Raw genomic sequence first — 14,371 nt, forward strand, 5'->3', positions numbered from 1 at the left:
TCATAAATCTGCTGGTGCAAGGCACCTGGAACGCTTTATGAAGAGTCGACTGTCACTTAGGCGAATGGCATGCAAAACACCTTTAGCCAGTCCCACATCCTATTTCCCCAAGGAAAAGACTAATTTTTCCCCTGATAGCTTGCTAGCAAGTCTTCTTTCCAATCCCGAGGGATGGGAGAATCTCCAAAGTTGAATAATCAAGGATCTATTATCTTTGAAGAGACGTCCTCTCTATGAAGCCCAGTCATTATTTCTGTTTTGTGGACATGGGCTACTATAGTGCCCTTGGGGATGGCTTTAGATTTGAATCACTCATTTCTCAGTGACACAGAAAATCTGTTCCCTTCCATTTCTGAGGAAAGGAGAACACATGGGGGGAAAACAACCCCAGCAGGGAGAGCACGGCGCACAGGAGCTTCCACTACTGATACAGCTTGTTTCAAGATTCCCTTGAATATGGAATCTTGAGAGGTCCAGGGCCTGTCCACTTTCATCTCTGGGCCAGCATGGAGGTTTGGGTTTAGTCTGAGCAGCAGTCTGTGCACACACTCGCAACGAACTGTCAGGGCCATTACACTCTTTTTTTTGTCTCCAGTCTTTGGTCCATATAAAAAATTCCTGGCATTGGTCCAAATAATTACTGGTGCTTGTTCTTGGCCACTAGGATCTGGGTCCCATAATATAATAGCAAGAACTAGAAAGAGTACAACTTACTGACTGTCCTGGATCAGTTGCTGTTCCTTGTCAATAAAAAGAACAGCAAGTCAGGACGTTGAGCTACTGCTGGTAAGAAGCTAACTGGCGATTGTACCAGGCTTGGCTTAACCGAATATGCTTCTCCATGTCCTAGAATACAGGAAGAAAAAATTATCCAAAAAATGAAATCATGAAAATGCACATTTCCAATTAAAACCTCAGGGTTTACAATCAACATAATTGGGTTTCGACTAAGGATGCTGCTTTGAGTTCTGTTGGCTGATAAAATGGACTCCCACACACTCAAAACCACCCCATTCATCCTCTTTGTACCTTTATCCTCTTGTCCTTCTCGGCAAGCTCAGCAGAGGCCTTGTTTAACATGCAGGTGAGCTTCTCTCGCTCCCGTAGGTTGTGATCCTGAGTAACTTGCTTCAGGTTCTTGAGAGAATCGTTTGTTTCCACCAATTTATCCTCTGTGGCTTTGAGCTTAGCTGCATTCAGGTTACGGCAGGCACAGGTGTCGTGGATCAAAACCTGCAGGGCCTGTACCTCAGTCCTGTGTTTGGTGATGGTCTGGGAATAGGAATGGCGTAAGGTTAATAATACAGAACTGGAAAGTTTGAAAATGATGTGGAAAAATTTAATCAAGTTGTGAGAGATGAACAATAGATTTTTTAATTTTGGGTAATACATGGGAGCAGATAAAAGTGTTATTTTAAGGATAGGAAACCTGTCTCGGACAGTTTTGTACACACAGCTATGATTCATATCTGAATTAGCATGGGAGACACCAGAGAAACATCACCAACAACAATCTACCTCTGGAAAACTGTTTTGTGCCTCTTGGAAGTGCTGCAGTGCCACAGTTGTGTGATAGTGGAGAGTCTTCAGCTGTCTGTTCTCCTTTCGGACCTCAGTCAGCTGCTGCAACAGATCCGCCTCTTGGTTCTTCAGCTTGCTGATGCAGAGCATGTCGGCAGACTGGGTCCTTGGGTCTGAAACCTGCTTGTGCAGAGGCAACTTCAGGCTTCCGCTGTGAACAGTTCCTTGGGTTTTTGTATCTGAGTTGAGAGCGGCAAGTTCATTTAGATGGAATAAATATCAATATATTTACATTACAAAAAAACAACACAATTCCAACTTCAAACATATTAAATCGTGTCGAATAGAATACCTTTTTCCTTCCCATATAATTTTGATCCTTGCAAGTTGTGTGATGAGTTGGAGTTTGCAGCATCAATGCTACAATCCCTCTTGAGAGCAAATACAGGCTTCCTGAGGCTCTGCCTTGTTACATCCATAGCTTTACTCTACTACTCTATTCAGAATAAAAACAGGAAAACATTAAACTCAACCTTACCGAAAGTTAAAGGAGGTTTAGGACAGTATTTACTGTTGGTATAGTATAAAAACAATACCTAACTGAAATTAGTCCGCTGTTAAATACATTTTATGGATTCTATATTTCAATATAAATTAACATGAAGATTACACTCATATTTATATTTTAGTTCTGTTCTCTCTGCCTTTTAAGGTGACCTTGAATGCTGTTAAAAGGAACCTATAAATAAAATCGATCAATATATTATTAACGTGTACAGAGAGATGGATGGCTCGAATTTTTCGCCAATTATTTGTTCTCAGATTATTTCCCAAAAATAGACTGACATGAAAAAAGTTCTTCTTTGTTCCATCTATTGGCAAATGGCCACCAACGTCAGGTGCATTACTGCCATTTATTAGTAAATGATAATTGAACCGAAACAAAGAAGAAAAAGATAGAAAATAAACAGAGCGTCAAAGGCGCATTGTCATCTGACCCTTTGATCTGTTGATATCATAAGACTAATTCCTAAGTTTCAAAGGTATGTCATTGATACGGGACAGATTAAAAAAAAAATATAAGGTTACTGTATTAATAATGTTAATATTTGTCAGTATTTAAACAGCAAGCTGCAAATGATAATAACCATAAATCAACAGGTGAACTACCACTGCACTAGCCACTACTGTGACTAGCGGCCAACAGCAGCCTCGGCCGTAAAAAATTTAAAATGTAATAAATACAGAAATAAAATATGCATATACAGTTGCAATCAGAAATATTCAACCCCCCAAAGATTTTAAGGATTTATCAATTAAAGTAGACAGAATCTTGTTCTTTGATCAAGATTCTGCTTCGGATGCCTTCTTTATGAGTTGAGTGATAAAGAAAATCAACACGGAATATTCATGATGTAGTATTTGTGTGTAGCAGTATATTTTGTTAAGATAGCCATGTCACAATTATTCAACCCCTATAAAATATTGTTGTTTTTAAAGCTGTCTGACAGTTTTTTTTTGTCCTAAAGTTGAGTTGAAACATTATTAAGCCTTTGGGAAATCTATACTGATCCTTCATTTGCTTCAGCTGTGATGCATATATAAACCCCACCCATGAAGGTATTCAAGGTGAGTTGCAATCATGGGAAAGACAAAGGAGCTTACACAAAAGCTGAGAGAGGAGAATATTTCATCACACCTGAAAGGCCTTGGGTAGAAGAAGAATTCCCCAAAAAATGATATTCCAAGAGACACAATTGGGAACATTATAAGGAAGTTTACAACTGATGGAGCAGCTTCAAACATGCCTGGCCATGGAAGAAAGCCCAGCATTTCATCAAGGACCCTCAGCAACTTAGTCAGAACAACTCAGATAAATCCCTGTGTGACTGCAAGACACCTACAGGATGACCTGATGAAGGCTGGAACAAGTGCTGCAGTGGCAACTATAAGACGTGCACTGAATAATAAAGGACTTAATGGCCGGCTCCAAGACGCACTCAGCTCTTGACCACAAGCAACATCAAAAGTCGACTAGAATATGCCAGGAGGAATTTGGATAAGCCTACAGAGTTTTGGGTGACAGTTCTATGGACTGATGAAACCAAACTGGAACTGTTTGGACGTATGGACCAGCGGTATGTCTGGCGTGTGAAAGGACAGGCTTATGACCAGAAGAATACCATCCCCATAGTCCAGCATGGAGGTTGGTCAAAGATGATGTTGGGCTGTTTTTCTGCGGCAGGAACTAGCAATCTTTATTGTGTACATGGCATCATGGATTCACAGAAATACCAGGCCATTTTAAAGAGGAATGTGATTCCTTCTGTTGACAAATTGAACCTTGGTGATCATTGGACTTTCCAGCAAGACAATGATCCAAAGCAAAATCTCCAAGTCCACCAAAGCTTGGTTGAGAAAAAGATCCTGGAACGTCCTGGAGTTGCATTCACAGTCACCAGATTCAAATTTGATTGAAAATCTTTGGTGGGATTTAAAGAAGGCAGTTGCAGCATGGAAGCCATCAAACATCACTGATCTAGAGGCTTTTGCACTTGAAAAATGGGCAAAGATTCCAATCGAGAGGTGTAAGAAGCTTGTCCGCACTTGCCGAAAACATTTTTTAGAAGTTATAAAAGCTAGAGGATGCGCCACAAAGTACTGAAGCTGGGGGGTTGAATAATACTGCACATGCACATGTGTTAAAAGAGTTACATTTTTCATTTGAACTTCAAAGTTTAGTCAACTTCTGTTGTCAAAATAGTTAAAATACAAATCAAGAAATATCTTTTGTTGGTTGATGAGTTTTTTTTGTCATTTATTGTCATTATCTGTCATCCACATCACTATAATGTCTATTGAGGTGAGGGGGTTGAATATTTCTGATTGCAACTGTATATACAAAGTGGCATCGATCAACTGACCCTTTGATGTGTTGATATCATAAAGGCTCTGTGGTTGAGAAGATGAGACTCATTGATTTGAGTGCTTTTAATGTGAAATCTAACTTTTTCTCAGTTGTGTGTCAGTCATTCAGTTTCTGCATTTCTCATTGGGTAGTAGCAAATTCACAGCCAATCCAGGTCATCCGTCTGGTATGGGGAGGGACATGAAGCGCAGGTTGTGGTTCAGTATGCTTTGAGCAGGTGAGTTAGAGAGAGAGATATTGTCCGGAGTCCTGAGGAAAAGTGTAGTTCTATGGGAAACATTTAAGAGGTGTCGTCGAGGTTGACTACTCGTGGTCCTGATATTACTCTTCTATGTAACCTGCAAAAGGTAAATATAATGTGTATGCCTTGAATTGTGAGCTGTAACTTAATGTTGTAGTGGAAAAAGACTGAAGTGTAATGTAATTAGCCACCCGCTAGCATAGCATCACGTGTTTGGATATCATAGCTTTAGCACTGTTGTTGTTTTCAATGCTAAAACGGGCTAACGTTAAGTCAGTACGATTTAGCGTGATGATATTATGGCTCAACAAAGTTCATGTAATTAAAGGAGACGGACGTCTGTGAAGAGACTGCGGTCAAGCCAGCCGACACTCGCGTCTCTGTGGTCAAATCAACCGACACAGAAATTCTACTGCACTCATATACTGACATTTATGGTAAACGCATCCAAAACGCCCAGACCGGGAATGGCAGGTTAGGGTTAGGGTAATCGAAGTTAGAGGAAGAACACATGTGGGCCCACGTCCGGTTTTCAAAATAAACTGTTGACATGGAGCCTATAAAAAATGCATAATTGAAAGTTAAAAGTATTGAATTATATACAGAAGAAGTATATATCGTCTTACCTGTGTCATTTTTATGAATAGCATTTTTGCTGTATCAATGAAGAGATTTTACTAAATAAAAGTCACACATTTGTATCTTCAAGCAGGATTCATACACATTTTGACCAATGGTTTTCCATGACTTTAAACCAAATTTCCATGACCGAACATTTTGTGAAATCTGGTGACAATGTAGTATTCAAACTAACAATGAGAATTCCAAGGCATACAGTGTACCTTAAATTACACAAACCCAAGTATGCCTGCTTATATTTTAGCTAATTTTCTTTAAGGATTTCTTCTTAATCGATTGTTGGGAGAATTAACGATCCTCCCTGTGCTACGTTCAAGGCAACTCGGATATTCCGACGTCCTGCCACATAGCGAACATGCAATAGTTTTCATCCATGAAAAAATAATGTAATAATGAAACTCATCGTCTATTAATTATGCCCATCCCTAAAATGAACAACATGAAAATATTAATATACCAAATTTCAATGACTTTTCCAAAATTTTTGGGAGGTCATTTTTTTCGATGACTTTTCCAGGCCTGGAAAAACACATTTTAAAATTGCATGACTTTTCCAGGTTTTCCATGACTGTACGAACTCTGTTCAAGTAGGTAATTTCTGGATATTTCAAAATAATTCCAGAGTGAGACTGATCTGACTGTGTTCAGGACCTCTCTGACTACCCACACACTGAATATCAGACATTTTTACTGTATAGATTAAGATATTTTTCAAAGTAAAGTCAAACATGTGCCCAATGAAATCGGTTCATTTCTGGATATTTGAAAGTACTATAAAAATACTTTGCCCAATAATTCCAGAGAGACACTGACATGACTGTGTTCAGGACCTCTCACGCTGCCCTCACACTGTAACAGACATTTTTACTGTACAGATTAAGAGATTTTCAAAGTAAAGTGCAACATTTCCCCTGTAGAATACATAATTTCTGGATATTTCTAGTACTATAAAAACAGTTTGCTCAATAATTCCAGAGTGAGACTGATGCTTCTATTCCCACTCCTATGACTATTCCCTTTTCTTGGAATCTGTAACTGTCCTACCCTCTCTCCAGCCGCACCCATATGTAAAAATCAATCTTGCCGAAGCGATGTCTTTTCAATTTCTTTAAATCGCAGCGTGAAAGACTCTCTTTGTATTTGTTAATTATATCGAGCATTTTGTTTATCATCTAATCCTTTTATAGGGATAATGCTTAGGTTAGATTGGGGTACCCCTTTACACAACAAATAAAATTTGTTTTCCTATGAATTATGCTCTGTTCAATTAGTAGTGTTGTATTTTATAATATTTTTTGAATTGGCACCAACTGTGGCTTCTTTGCTCCCTTCGAGCTTGATTATTTATCACCATTTCACTATTGCAAAACTTGTAAGTACAGGTAATTGTGGGAGCCTGGCCTTGGAAGAGTAAGCAGTGGGTACACAAACTGGAAAAAGAGCAGTCAGAAGCATGGGTTGTGGTTAATATAACATAGGAGGTTTATTTATAAGTTGAGGGGAAAAGGGAGGAGGGCGCTCAAAGGTAACTCGTAACACTTCACCGGACTGGCAGTTGGCATCTGGGATTCCGTCGGGCTCTTCCTGATCCAACGAGAGAGGGACAGCAATTAATCCTCTTCATACAACAACCAGGCAGGCCGCTGTCCTCTTACCCTGAGACTGTCTGGCCACAGCGTTTGGGTCTCACTCCTCTGAAGCTCAGGGCCTCTCACTCCCTTGTTTGAGGTTTTAAGATGGCTCCTGATGCCTGGCTGATTAACTCCACCTGTGAGGGACAATCAGAGCCACCTCCCAGGGAGGGAGCACTTTGCAGGGTTGTCCCGCCTCTCGGCCTGGAGAACAGCTGCCAGGTGCTTCAGATGGTTCTCCCATGACGTGCTGTAGATAACAATGTCGTCAAGGTACGCCGCAGCGTAGGCCTGGTGTGGCCGGAGCACTTTATCCATGAGCCTCTGGAACGTTGCCGGGGCTCCATGAAGACCATACGGGAGGACTCTATGGTGGAAGGCGCCGTCTGGCGTTGAGAAGGCCGTCTTCTCCCTTGCTTGTGGGGTGAGTGGAACCTGCCAATATCCTTTGGTTAAACCTAATGTGGATATGAACCGGGCAGGTCCTAACCTCTCGACCAGCTCATCTACCCGGGGCATAGGGTAGGTGTCAAACAGAGAAATTTAATTTAACTTTCGGTAGTCATTGCAGAACCTAATGCTGCCATCCGGCTTCCCAACAAGGACTATAGGACTGGACCAGGCACTGTGTGACTCCTCCACCACCCCAAGGTCAAGCATTTTCCTCACCTCGTTTCTGATGGCCTCCCGTCTGGCCTCTGGGATTCGGTATGGTCGTAGCCTTAAGCCTGAAACATGCTTCTGCGACTGCGTCTGCGTCTTTTCACGCCGCTGTGGCGCAAGACTCGTTTTCATTCATGCTTCCCCAACCGTTGCCCGTCTTACAAAGCAATTCCGCGCCAGAACACTAGGCGGAGTAATGCTTTTTGTCGAGACGACCTTAGAGACGCCTTCTTTCTTCTTCGTCGATTGTTTATTTACATAGCCACTGCGGCTCCTCGTAGCCTTTTTCTGGCGGACAAATCCGCCAGTCAGTGACAGGTTATACAAGTGATCATACTATCGGATATCTTCTGCCAAGTGCTCTTCTATTTGGTCCATATTCGTTCTTCTAAATCTTCCGTGATTTCTGCCGGTATTATGGGGCATGAAACCGGAAATGCAGCTCCAGAAGGGATGTAGCGCAGAACAATCACAGCCTTGCGGGCTGAGTGAGCTTGCGGAGCTTTGCCGTAAATTTTAGAAAAGGGGGTCGACACCCGTCAGCACGTAAGGAGGGATACATAAGCACGTAAGGGACCCGGAAGGGCTCTTGCGCTTACGGGCCCGTGAAAACGCAGAAGCATGTTTCAGGCTTTACTGTCTTTTCGGGCTCTGTTCTGATGTCATGGGTAATGGCTGTTGTTCGACCCGGGGCCTCGGAGAAGACATCTCTGTTTCTATCGAGCAGTTCTCGGAGGTCTTGTCCTTGCCTGGATGACAGCTGATCACTCATGTTCACTGGCGGGACCTGAGGACCTGGGGAGGCAGTTTAGCTAGCAGGACATTAGAGGGGAAAGAGAGAGGCTCATGCCATGGCTTCAGCAAATTTACATGGTACAGTTGTTGGGCTTTCCTACGGCCTGTCTGCCGTACACAGTAATTCACTGGCCCCACCCATTCCAGTATTTAATAAGGCCCTTGCCACTTTGCTAAAAACTTGCAATCATTTGTTGGAAGTAGAACCATTACCTTGAACTCTCTCACCTGGGCTCCCCGGTTATATACCTATGCCTGCTGCGCTTGGGCTTGCTGCATGTGCTCCCGAACTAAGGCCCAGACTTGGGTCATTCTGTGGTGCATTTGTTCCACGTGCTCCACGATGCTGCGCTGGGTGGACGGCTGCTGCTCCCAGGCTTCCTTGGCCACATCCAGCAAGCCCCGGATCTCCGACCGTACAGAAGCCTGAATGGTGAAAATCCCGTGGAAACCTGGGGTACTTCCCGTATAGAGAACAGGATATACAGCAGCAGCTGGTCCCAGTTCTTAACATCAACATCAATTACCTTGCGCAGCATGTGTTTTAGGGTTTTGTTGAACCTCTCTACAAGTCCATCCGTCTGAGGGTGATTGAAGGAGGTTCTGATTTGTCTAACCTTTAGAGTTCGGCACAGACATTTCATCATTTTGGACATAAAGCAGGACCCTTGGTCTGTCAGGATTCCACCGGCAGGCCCACTCTACTGAAGAGCAGAAACATCTCTCTGGCGACCACCTACCCAGTAGCAGACCGTAGAGGAGTGCCTCCGGGTAACGGGTTGCGTAATCCAGTATAACTCGAATATAGCGGTGGCCACGACTAGACTTCGGTAAGGGCCCAACTATGTCCATGCCAATCCTGCTAAAGGGTGTTTCAATAATTGGAAAGTGGTATCAGCGGACTTCGGTACTCTACCTTTGGGGAGTTGATTTGACACTCGGTACATTGTCGGCAGTACTCCTCCACGGCCCTTTTCACTCCCGGCCAGTAGAAACGGCTGAGAACACGTTCATAAGTCTTCTCCCTCCCTAAATGTGCCCCTACTAAGTGGGATTGGGCTAGGTACAACACTTTTGAAGCATAGTCTTTGGGGATAAGCAACTGTTCACAGATATCCGAGTTCTTCTTAGTTACCCGGTATAACAGCATATTCTTGACCATGAAATGTGGAAAAGACACTTGACTCACCCCAGCCTGCTTTTGACCCTCCATAACTTGGACGTCTCTCCAGGCTTGGGTCAGGTTGGGATCCTGCAGCTGGGCCGAGCCGAATTGTCCTGGTCTGAGCCCTCCCTCCATATCAGCTTCTGGAAATTGAGAAAATACCTCATTTGATTGTATGTCTTCCAGGGGTTCCACCTCAGCTGCCCGTTCAGGGTCTGTTGCTGTGGTCTGGGTGTGGACGGCCTCCTCCCTTTCGTCATTAGTATCTTCTGCAGGGCTGCCATCGGGGGATACTGCTGCCAAGGCGGGCCGAGCTACAGAAGACTTTCCCATCTTCACCGGTCGTTTTCTGGTTTGCCGTCTTGGGTCCCTTGCCTCCGCTGGCCAGTAGCGGGAGAAGAGGGGGCTGTCCCGGCCGAAAAACACAGGAACCGGCAGTTGCTCGACGACCCCAACCTGCAGAGTGAATCATCCTCGAGGAGTGATCACTTGGATTTTGGAGGTTGGATACTTCCGGGTATCCCCATGGATGCAGGACACAGCCATCTCTTCACCCCAGGGTGCACTGGCGAATTGTGGTCGAACTAGAGAGACCATACTTCCGGAGTCTAAGAGGGCCTCAGTGTCTTTCCCAGCAATCTTTACCGGAAACTTTGGGGCTGGTGCTCCCTCATGGGCCCAACAGGTAGTGAGGTGGTGCCAGTAGAGACCCTTGTTATCGCTAGACCCGGCTGTCGGCATTGGCTCATCCCGACCCGGACACTCTCTAGCTAGGTGTCCCTCTTTGCCACAGGAAAAACATTGTGGGATTGGCGAAGGCCACTGGGTTCGTCTTGCAGCCGGTCTGGTCCAGGCAGGAGGTGTTCAGGCTGGTGGGGAACTTACAGCGTTGCCTACCATCTCTCTCTCTGCCTTGGCTTTAGAATGGCTTGGCTTGTTATTTTCTGGCTGCATCAGATTAGCCATCACCCGGTGATTTTCTAATAAGGCTATTAATGTGTCCACATTGGAAGGCCCCTGCTGGGCGACATACCTCTTGACATCATTTGGCAAGCCTCGTGTACACCTGTTAATCACCACTCTGTCCACTATGGGCGGCACTTCTGCTTCTTCCAGCCAGCTCCTGGTGTGACGGACTAGCCCCATCACCTGTGTCCGGACGGGGAGAGCAGGGTCGTAGCTCCAGTCATGCACTCGCTGTGCCTTGGCGGGGAGGCTAAGTCCATTTTGAGCTAGGATGGCATTCTTTACCTTATCATAACTCACAGCATCTGCAGCTGAAAGATCCCGCCAGGCTTTCTGAGCTTTGCCGGTCAGGAAAGGCATCAGGATGTTCGCCCAGTCTGTTCTTGGCCATTTCTCTCTTGTTGCCGTCCTTTCAAACAGTGTCACATAGGTCTCGACGTCCTCATCTGGTGTCAGTTAAGTCAGCAACTCTCTTGGCTTCCGCTCTTCCGATTTTCCTGTTGCTCTACAAAGCTCTACCACAGCTGTCTGCAGAGTGGCTTGTGAGGTCAGAATGGCTCCCAAGATCTCTTCCGTGTTTGACCTTTTCTTCGGATCCGACGTGCTCTATTCCAACTCTCTATACCCACTGATAGCAAAGACTGAGAAAGCCCACATTCCACATGTGGGAGCCTGGCCTTGCAAGAGTAAACAGTGGGTACAGAACCGGAAAAAGAGCAGTCAGAAGCAGGGGTTGTGATGAATATAACACAGACCATTCATTTATTTATGGTAATTTGTTTTATTATATTAATAGGACTACATACCTCGCCTGTAAGCCACTGGTGAGGTCTAAGTGTCCGCTGCTCACTGTGGTGGATTACGAAGCTGTTCCCTCTGATTTGAGACACAACCAATTCTGTGTCACTTCTGTTCCAAAATTCCTTGAGCTGTTATTTGCTGGAGAAGATAAATAAATAATTTACAGATGATAAGTTAAACACATCCTGTATGAATACATGCACTGAATGAAATGTACAATTTACATCCCAGATACATTGATTGCATTAGATGTATTGATAACACTTGAACACTAAGTTCACCTGAGATGTAGCATCCACTGGACTTTGAACAATACTTCACTTTGTATCCTCCTCATGATGGCCTGTCATGTCTGATTGGATTTGGGTAGTGACCTTGTCTGTTCGTTTCTAGATATAGAAATTGTTAGATATTATTGGAAGCTTTTCATATATGCTTTCATTATATGCTTTGAAACCACCAACATGGTGAAATACGTTTCGGTAATTGCATGTCATGGCAATTCACTAAGTCACGGAAGTGTTTAAAGCATAAAATGCAATAATAAGCTTTTGATTTACAGCTGTTGTACATTAATGCTTTTGATTAGCTTCCTGTCCTTGTGTAACTTTGCCACAATTGATTACCTGTGATGGAGCATGACACTAATCGCTTGTTGACAATCTGTGTGTTTTCTGTGTTGTCTGAGAAGAACAAAAAGATTCTGTATGACACAAACTTTTTATCGATTACATTTTTAAGCTATTTAAACATATGGAATGATAATGGATAGCTCTACAAAATGTTTACCTTTTTCTTCTGCTGTTTGAAAACAAAAGACTTTGTTAGAGGGGACACATAAACTCCTTGCCTCTTCTGATGTCGTTGTTTCCACCGCTCCAGATCCACACGGTGTGTCTACAGTTGATCAAACAGAGTAAATCAATGTTAATAGTTCAGCAACTGCACTGCTGAAGTACATTTAACTTGACTTATTTTATAAGAAAAAAAACCAACAATCCCAGGAGTTTCATGTATAGTTTATATATCAGAGCTTCAATTTTTTACCTTCTTCTTCCTCTTCATGGAGTCACTGTATTCCCTTAGAAGGGCATACAGTGTGAGCTTATATGTATGTACAAATCCTCCAGTCTGGTTAGCCGTCTCCGTTGAAAGCAGATCTTTTTGAGGTCCCACTGGCTTTTCTCCATTATTCCTTGTGTTTTGTTGTCTTTGGTGTTATTCTGGAGCTCAACATGTAGAGTACGTTATATAACAGAAAAATAGCTTCATTCACCTTATTTGCATTCAAATCTGTAAAATCCAGGTTTGAATAATGCAATGTCTTTCAATTTTTCTAACAGGTCTTTTGTGTTATAGTACCTGTGTGGGTTTACGGGCAGTTATTTTGAACTTCTGAGTAAGCCTGTCATACAAAGGACCCGTTCCGTGGCGTCCAAGGTCACCTACCAAAAGATAATATTTACTGAATAAGCTATTAAAACAAACATGTATCAAAGCACATGCCATAGAAGAGGAGTAACCCAGGAGTAAGCCAGACCAAAGAGCAGCCTGAGGAAGGATGTATCAGCAATGTTGAGATGAATGTTGGGCTGAAATAGACATTCAGATCGCCATCTTTCTCAAGCTCTGCCCTCTGAATGACTTCCTCAAAATGATGTTGGAACGGTGTTGGTCCCACATCATTCTAGAAATTACATTTTTTTTCATGAGTTGGATCTTGGAAACAAATGTAAACCGTCATTGCTTAAGGATTGTAATCAATTTGCATTTTGCTATAATTATGGATGTGAATACAGTCCTAACATAGACAACAATTAATTATTGCTATAAAACGGGTGGCAATTGAGACAATGATCACATACCACACAGTCTTGCTCCACAATGTTTGTGTCATCAATGCCAGTATGCCCTGCTTTTAACAACAGCCTCTGGAGATTTTGGAAGTGTTTTTCAACACTGTGGGAACTGGAAAACACAATGGCAGCACTGATGACAACTTCATCCATGTCTTTTAGTGTTGTAGCCTGGGACATGAGGCCAAACACATGTATTGACAGGTGGTAATGTTGGGAGGCACTGCAAGGACAAAGCTTGTAAAATAAGTTTTAGAGATTTCCCATGTTATGATGTTAGAAAATGTTCAGCATATACAGCAATCATTTTTCATCACATGACTCAAGCAGCGATGCATAATCGGAAGCCCTATTGAGTCCTCTTGCCCTTGTCCGGTTGCAATGTCTTAGTACTTGCGCAGCAGTTCCTGAAGGCTCAATCCACAGAAGTTGTAGGAGAGTGCCTGCAGGAGGACAATGGAGCCTTCTTAAGTCCGTCACAAAGGACCCTAGGAAATACGACACGGATGTTGTGGTGTGGTCATTTGTCAAATAAGTGGCCACAGGAACAGGGGAGGATCCTTTTGATTGATGTATCACCACCATTTCGTACACATAGAATTGGGCAGTTTGTCCCTTTCCTTTGTGCACAATGCTGCCCGTCGCATCCAAATAAACAACGTCCGATTTGCACCGCTCATAAAACAAGTTGAGAGTCTTGTCACACCAAAGCATAATGCTTTTGGGCTGCAATATTATTTTTGGAATAACTGCATCCTCTGAATCTTGCTCTTAATTTCTAAACTAATCATTTCTTTTTTGTGTCTTCTGTTTTTTTTCCGACTATTGCATGAGAGCGTTTTGATGACACCGGTTGTAGGAGCCTCATCTCGACATCCGGATTCCACAAAACTGTCTACCAGGTTATCCAACTTTTGTAAATATAATGTTCTTGGCAGTTTGGTGGTGAGGACGTCCGCTATGGCATCCCTTTCATCTGCACGTACCGAACGTCTTTGCAGTTCTTCGCTGTAGTGCCACACTCTGTCTCCACTAAAGGTCACAACCGCCTTGATTGATGACTCATCTTGTACTTTCACCTGAACTTTAACAGGGCAGTCATTAAAAAGACAGTAGCCTGAACAATAAAATACAGGTGCATTTCTTGTCGACCCAATCGTTTGG

The sequence above is a fragment of the Platichthys flesus genome, chromosome 4 (assembly GCF_949316205.1).
Source record: "Platichthys flesus chromosome 4, fPlaFle2.1, whole genome shotgun sequence".
In the NCBI taxonomy this organism is placed as follows: Eukaryota; Metazoa; Chordata; class Actinopteri; order Pleuronectiformes; family Pleuronectidae; genus Platichthys; species Platichthys flesus.